The following is an 8,723-nucleotide window of genomic DNA, read 5'->3' on the forward strand; positions in this document are numbered from 1 at the left end:
TGGCACCCCGACCCGACACCCCGACCCCGACCCCGACACGGCACCCTGACACCGACACGACACCCTGACCCCCGACACCTCCCGAAAAGGTGTTCTTTGGCCTTCCAGAGGCCGACGGGGTCATATATTTGTGAATTATTAGTTAGGCCATATATTTTTCGATTTTGTTATGAAAAACATCATATATAATTGTGTTGATCGGGTAGTTTTAAATGTGGAGTTGTTTATGTTGTACTTGATGATGATACACTTAAGTGATATACATATTATTATTCATGTCGGTACTTTTTTTCATGTTGTACTAATTTCGTTTATTCTTTGTCATGGCAGGTGTTGAAAGATGGTGGGCGCTAGTCGGGAGCGCGCCGAGGCCCCTTCTTCGTCGGCGCGTAGTGTGAGGTCTTCCATTCCACACGCACCTCTCTACCGAGCGTTGCTGGACAGTATGGTGACACCGCCGGGCCCTTCATCGTCGACCGCGGTGCCCAGCAGGGGACGAGGTAAGAAGAAGGGCCGAGGTGGAGCACGTGGTCGCGGGAGAGGAGGTAGGGTGACTCTTACAGCGCCTTCCTCGCCGTCGCCCCCAGCTGTTTCACCCGAGCACGTGACTGCTAGGGTGGACTCTTCTGAGGATGAGGCTACACGGACTCCGGTCCACGAGCCTCCGGTCCACGGGTCTTCGGCCCATGAGAGTTGGGCCCATGAGACCCCGGAGGAGCACACGTCTGGATGGGGTACTTGGTCGGGTCAGCCTGAGGATGGCGGGGAGCCGAGTGGCCATGCTGATGATGGCGGGGAGCCAAGTGGCCATGCTGATGATGGCGGGAGCCGACTGATTTTGTGGAGGAGGGGGAGGAGGGGGGCAACGTCTACCAGCGTGGTGCTACACGGCTCCCGTCCATGCCGGCGACCCGCGAGCAGAGGTGGTTGATTTTCCCTAATGGTGAGAGGTAAGTGCATTTAATCTTTTTGTACCTTCTGCATTCACGTTTCTTGAAATAACTAATGTGTTGGCCTTGTCATGCTCCAGGGGTTGGGACCACCATGAAAGTGTCCGCCGGCCCAACTCCGTCCTTGGAGTTCTGATTCGGCAAAACTTTCCGGGGTTTGTCACGTTGCCTGGTGAGGGTCGGCTTCCAGAGGTTGGATTGAGTTGGGAGCACTACTTGGCTGCCCCGGCCCCGCCGGGTGAGATTATAGACGGTGTCTTGTGCAAGACGAGGGCAGACATGGTGATCAGAAAGTTCTAGGTAATTTCTCCTTTACACAATTAAAAATCTTCAACTAGCTAGTTATTAATTGTACTAATCAATATTGTATCATTTGATTGCAGACATTCTACAGGTGTGAGGAGGGATACGAGGAGGAGGCGGCAGATGTTATCCAGAAGGAGTGCAAGCGCCTACTTCAGAACTTATGGCATGAGGCTCGGGTGCAGTCTGTTCGAGACTACTACGCCGACCGTGGTATCAAGAAGTCCAAGCGGGATTGTCGCGATAAGTTCTTGAGTAAGGAGCAGTACATGAAGGTAATTCTTAAGGCCTTGTACTTAATTCCTTCATTTAGTAATTCATAGCCGTAGCGCTGAAGTTTCTATTTGCTAACTTAGGCCCCTCGTAGATGGTGTGCGGATCGGATGGATTGTTGGGAGGTGTTGGTCGATGGGTGGTGCTCAAAAGAATGGCAGGCCACCCACAACAAGGCGAAGGACAAACGTGCCCAAATGGAAGGTGTGCCACACCACCAAGGCAGCTCCAACTTATTTCAGTACGGGCGGAACTGGGTATGTGGTTTGCTTCATGATTCATGCAATTCATTCATCATGCTAGCTTTAGCCCTTTAATTACTAATTTACTTTGTTTATCTCTTTCAGGCACGCTACAATAAGGCGGATAAGGTGCCAGAGGTGTACGACCTGTATGCCATGGCCCATACTGGCTCTTACAAGAAAGTCAAGCCATTCTCTGCGTCTGACCTTGATGATCCAAAGAACTTCACCAACATCTCCGCCCACGACAAGCTCGTGCAATATAGAGATCAGGGGAAGGCGAGGAAAGGGGAGGACTTTAACCCGAGCCAGGGTCCCATTGATACAGAGTTGCTGATGATATCTGGTGGCGGGAGGTCCCATGGCTCCATAGCCATGGGAGATGGACTTATCCGTTGTCCTAGCACTCTCCCGGAGATCAAGGCGCGCCAGTCGAGCTCCGCTCCTGAGATAAGGCCTCGTGAACGGCCAGTCCAACTCGCCATCAAGGTTAGTTATACGTACTCAGCTATCTTTCTCCATTACATTGTGTGCGCTTCCATCAATGATTACAAATGGTCATGTGAGTGGTGTTGCAGGCTGCTATACAGAGTGAGAGAGATAGAACGGAGAAACTTCTGGCGGAGGCAGCGGAGAGGCAGCGGGAGTTGGAGGAGAGGACGACAAAGATGTTGGAGGAGGAGAGGGCACGGAATGACATGCAGGCAAGGGCCATGTATGAGCTCCTTGTGGTAAGTTTCTTCTGCAGATTACTTGCTAGTCTTAACATTTGAGTCTCATTACTAACTAGTATGACTCTGTTGTGAAAACCAAATGTGCAGTCTGTGTGCGAGAAGTCCGGTCAGACCGCTCCGCCGATGCTAGTGATTGCTCCTGGGAGCACGGTGAGTTTAATTTGAATGGACATTACTTGCTAGTCTTAACATTTGAGTGTCATAATGCTAACAAGACATTGGAAATGATCTTTGGTGCAGCTTAACTCCAGAAACGCATCGCACGATCCTTCTCCAGCTACCGGCATGAGCCAGCCCACTCCTACACCTCCCTGATCACGGTAAGTTTCTCTAGACTTAGACTTAGCTTTATTTCCTCCAATATGCTTACCATAATGACCTAGAGTTAGCTTCTTTTCCTTCAAAATGACTTAATAAGCTTACTTATGTCAAAAATTTCATAATTAACTTAGTTAGCTCATAAACGATCCATTTTACCTAAGTTAGCTCTAATATGACTCATTTTACCTTAGTTAGCTTACAAGTGATCCAATTTATCCAAGTTAGCTCTAAAATGACCCATTTTAGTAGATTAGCTCGTAAATGATCCATTTTACCTACGTTAGCTTTAAATGACCCATTTCACCTAGATTAGCTCCAAAATGACTCATTTCACCTAGGTTAGCTCCAAAATGACCCATTTCATGTAGGTTAGCTCCAAAATGACCCATTTCACCTAGATTTTCTCCTAAACGATCAATTTCAGCTAAGTTAGCTAAAAACGATCCATTTCACCTAAATTAGCTCTTAAATGATCCATTTCACCTAAGTTAGGTCATAAACGACCCATTTCAACTAAGTTAGCTCATAAAAACTCATAAATGATGCATTTCACCTAAGTTAGCTCAAAAACGATCCATTTCACCTAAGTTAGCTCATAAACGATCCATTTCACCTAAGTTAGCTCATAAACGACCCATTTCAACTAAGTTAGCTCATAAATGATCCATTTCAACTAAGTTAGCTCATAAACAACCCATTTCAACTTTTGTTAGCTCATATATGATCCATTTCACCTAAGTTAGCTCATAAATGACATATACTTCTTGTTCTAGTCTTCTTCTTGTTCTAGTCACCTATTTCTAACTTTCTTATTTACCATTTTGCAGATTTCATTCACTTCATGGAAGCTAGCTTGCTATGATGGAGTGCTTGCTTTTCCTTTGATGAAACTTTGCATTGTATCTAGCTTGCTATGATAGAACTTGCTATCTAGACAAAACTTTGCATTGTAATATGTATATGGATGGAACTTGCTTATGTATGAACAATGTGTATGGATGAAACTGATGTGATATGTGATATGAAACTTATGTGCTGGATATGTGATATGGAAATATATCTATATATGTCATATATATTTGCTGTGAAAATTGTTGGATTAAAAAAACAGAAAAAAAGAGACAATATGCAGGCTCTTTGCCGTCTGCCACCGACGGCAAAGGGCTCTTTGCCATCAGCAGCCGACGACAAAGAGGCCACGTGGCAGGCAACTGTGCTTCCTGGGAGGCTGACCAATTTGGTCAGTTTGCCATCAGCAGCAGACGGCAAAGGCTTTGCTGTCCGCAACGGACAGCAAAGGCCTGCCGTTAACCACCTAACGGAGTAACAACGCATTTATTGCCGTCCGTCTTCTTTGCCGTCCGCTGCTGATGGCAAAGGCCCCTTTGCCGTCAGCTGCCCGAAGCAGACGGCAACGCAGCTCTTTGCCGTCCCCTACTTTGCCGTCACCTTTTGCCGTCCGCGGCTGACGGCAAAGGTTTTTGCCGTCCGCCATCCATGCCTTTGCCGTCCGCCGTGGTAGATGGCAAAGTAGTAGATTCCTGTAGTGAATGAAAGAAGTGGTAAGAAATGAAATACTAAAGCTTCTGGAGGCAGGTATAATTTATGTTGTTGCTGATAGTCAGTGGGTAAGTCATGTCCATTGTGTCCCTAAGAAGGGAGGTATTATTGTTGTTCCTAATGACAAAGATGAATTGATCCCACAAAGAGTTGTTACAGGTTATAGAATGGTAATTGATTTCTGCAAATTAAATAAAGCTACTAGAAAAGATCATTACCCTTTACCTTTTATTGATCAAATGCTAGAAAGATTATCCAAACATACACATTTTTGCTTTCTAGATGGTTATTCTGGTTTCTCTCAAATACATGTGTCAAAAGAGGATCAGGATAATACCACTTTTACTTGCCCTTTCGGTACCTTTGCTTATAGATGTATGCCTTTTGGTTTATGTAATGCACCTGCTACCTTTCAAAGATGTATGACTGCTATATTCTCTGACTTTTGTGAAAATATTTTTGAGGTTTTCATGGATGATTTTTCCGTGTATGGAACTTCTTTTGATGATTGCTTAAGCAACCTTGATCAAGTCTTGCAGAGATGTGAAGAAACTAATCTTGTCTTGAATTGGGAGAAGTGTCACTTTATGGTTAATGTCTTGGGGCATAAAATTAGGTATTGAAGTTGCTAAAGCTAAAGTTGATGCTATTGAAAAGATGTCGTGTCCTAAGGACATCAAAGGTATAACAAGTTTCCTTGGTCATGTCGGTTTTTATAGGAGGTTCATTAAAGACATCTCAAGAATTTCTAGGCCTCTGACTAATCTCTTACAAAAAGATGTTCCTTTTGTCTTTGATGATGATTTTGTAGACGCATTTGAAATACTTAAGAAAGCCTTGATTTCTGCACCCATTGTTCAGCCACCTGATTGGAATTTACCCTTTGAAATTATGTGTGATGCTAGTGATTATGATGTAGGTGTTGTTCTAGGACAAAGAGTTGATAAGGAATTGAATGTTATCCAATATGCTAGTAAAAATCTAGACAATGCCCAGAGAAATTATGCTACTACTGAAAAAGAATTTTTAGTAGTTATGTTTGCTTGTGATAAGTTCATACCTTATATTTTTTAAGTAACTGTTCACACTGATCATGCTTCTATTAAATACCTTATGGAAAATAAAGATGCTAAACCTAGACTTATTATATGGGTTCTCTTGCTACAAGAATTTGATTTGCATATTATTGATAGAAAGGGAGCTGAGAACCCCGTTGCAGACAACTTGTCTAGGTTAGAGAATGTTCTTGATGACCCACTACCTATTGATGATAGCTTTCTTGATGAACAATTAGATGCCATAAATGCTTCTCGTACTGCTCCATGGTATGCTAATTATGCTAATTACATTGTTGCTAAATTTATACCACCTAGTTTCACATATATACCAGCAAAAGAAAAAGTTTTTCTATGATTTAAGACATTATTTCTAGGATGACCCACACCTTTATAAAGAAGGAGTAGATGGTGTTATTATACGTTGTGTACCTGAGCATGAACAGGAATAAATCCTATGCAAGTGTCACTCCGAGGGATATGGAGGACACCACGCTGGATATAGAACTGCACATAAGGTATTGCAATCCGGTTTTTATTGGCCTACTCTTTTCAAAGATGCCTGCAAGTTTGTCTTGTCTTGTGATGAATGTCAAGGAATTGGTAATATTAGTATAGACGTCAGGAAATGCCTATGAACTATTCACTTGTTATTGAACCATTTGATGTTTGGGGCTTTGATTATATGGGACCTTTTCCATCCTCTAATGGGTATACACATATTTTAGTTGTTGTTGATTACGTTACTAAGTGGGTAGAAGCTATTCCAACTAGTAGTGTTGATCATTACACTTCCATTAAGATGCTTAAAGAAGTTATTTTTCCGAGGTTTGGAGTCCCTAGATACTTAATGACTGATGGTGGTTCACATTTTATTCATGGTGCTTTTCGTATAATGCTTGCTAAGTATGATGTTAACCATAGAATTGCATCTCCATACCATCCTCAGTCTAGTGGTCAGGTAGAATTGAGTAATAGAGACCTTAAATTAATCTTGCAAATGATTGTTAATAGATCTAGAAAGAATTGGTCCAAGAAACTTGATGATGCATTATGGGCCTATAGAACTGCATATAAGAATCCTTTGGGAATGTCTCCATATAAAATTGTTTATGGAAAAGCATGCCACCTACCTCTCGAACTAGAACATAAGGCATATTGGGCTATTAAAGAGCTCAATTATGATTTCAAACTTGCCGGTGAGAAGAGGCTATTTGACATTAGCTCACTTGATGAATGGAGAACCCATGCCTATGAGAATGCCAAATTGTTTAAAGAAAAAGATAAAAGATGGCATGATAAAAGGATACAAAAGCGTGAGTTTAATGTAGGTGATTATGTTTTGTTATACAACTCTCGTTTCAGATTTTTTGCAGGAAAATTTCTCTCTAAATGGGAAGGCCCTTACGTTATCGAGGATGTCTATAATTCCGGTGCCATCAAAATCAACAATGCCGAAGGCACAAATCCGAAGGTGGTGAACGGTCAAAGAATCAAACATTATATCTCAGGTAATCCCATAAATGTTGAAACAATTGTTATTGACACCGTAACCCGGAGGAGTATATAAGGGACACTCTTGTCGGCATTCTGGGAATGGGGGTCCCCAGACTTGCCTGCCTACGGCCCGCAGCGTGGCTCCACTAGTGGCCCAGTGCGGCCCGTCTTTGTCAGCCAACACTCAAGACCCTCGCGAGGGGCCAAGCCTCGCGGGTTGGACGACACAAGGCCTCCTCAGGAGCGACCTCACCAGGCGGGCTCGCGAGGAGGCGGAGAGATCAAGGCAAGGGGTACCTCACGAGGTTCCCGTGACGCAAGCCATGACGACCAAGGCCAGGCGGGCGCCAGCGCGCAGTGTCCTCGTTTCCCCTTTGGTGCTAAGAGGGCAAGCGCAGGCGTGGAGTACCGAGGCATCAGGCAAATGTTTCCATATCGGTGCAACAAGACCAAGACTAGCAGGACGACAGGACGGAGGTCATTGTGGAGCCCAAGACGGCGTCATCACCGGCGCCTTTGACAGGCGAAGACCACCTTTAGTCAGGATAGCTTGTACTAGCTGTCCCCTTTCGAATTGGCCGTTGTTGGATCCCTTCCCGCTCAATATTTGGGAAGAGGACCAGGGCCTCTATAAATAAGGCTAGCCACCACAGTAGAAGGGATGGACCAATTACTCCCCGAGCAACCCACCAAGCACAAGAACACCTCTCCTCGTGAGGTTGTTCTTTATTTATACTATTCATCATCAGCCCAAGAGGCAATCCACCACCACCACAGAGGAGTAGGGTATTACACCACAACGGTGGCCCGAACCTGTATAAACCTTGTGTCTCTTGTGCTGTGAGTTCATCGATCTAAGCCTTGGGATCGCGGCGAGGCTGAGAGCGGATTCGGTACGGGGAAAACTTCATGCGCACACCAGTGTTCGAACCTTAAGGGTTTTGCTGGAACCCGATATCCGACATTTGGCGTGCCAGGTAGGGGTGCGCCGAAGTATTCTTTCCACTGATCCGCGTCCCATCGCTTTGTCGCATCCATGTCTGACGCCCGCCGAGCCCGTGCCGAGCGCTGGGCTGCTCCCGCCGCTCGCATCGCCCAGACGGCTCCCGTCGGCGGGCCTCCCCGTCGTTCTCTGTCGCCTGCCGCCAACGCCGCCACCGGCCCGGCGAGGAACGAGCAGCAAGCATCCTCGTTGCACCCATCAATGCGGTGGGACAACCGCACCGCCACTCCGTCACGAGGGCGCATGGAGGGATCAGCCTCGCGAGGACCGCCCACAGGGTAACGCAGGCCTTCCTCCGCTGCTGCCGCTGCCAAGAAGGAATGACGACCATCATCAGGACGAGGGGGTGGGGGCTTCGAGGACCCACGTGCTATCGCTTGCATCTTGGGCGGAGCTCAGGCCCCAACCTCTCAGCGCATCTTCAAGCAGTTTGCTCGTGAGGTGAATGCAGTCCTCCCCAGGCTCGAGACTACACACCCGCTTAGGTGGTCCAAGTGTGCCATCACCTTCATCTCAGCAGATCAACTCAAGTGCACGGCTATTGCTGGTGTCCTCCCAATGCTTTGTTCACTAGTCATCAGCAATGTGCAAGTCACCAGGACCCTCAACGATGGCGGCACAGGGCTTAACGTCATGTCCGTTGAGATGTTCGACAACCTTCAAGTGCCATACGATCAGCTCCAGCCTACCAAGCCTTTCTCAGGAGTTACCAACGGTTCCACCACCCCAATAGGGCAGGTCCGCCTCCCTGTCACCTTCGGACAGCGCGACAACTACCGCACCGA

Source organism: Triticum aestivum, chromosome 2B (assembly GCF_018294505.1).
Source record: "Triticum aestivum cultivar Chinese Spring chromosome 2B, IWGSC CS RefSeq v2.1, whole genome shotgun sequence".
Taxonomy (NCBI): Eukaryota; Viridiplantae; Streptophyta; class Magnoliopsida; order Poales; family Poaceae; genus Triticum; species Triticum aestivum.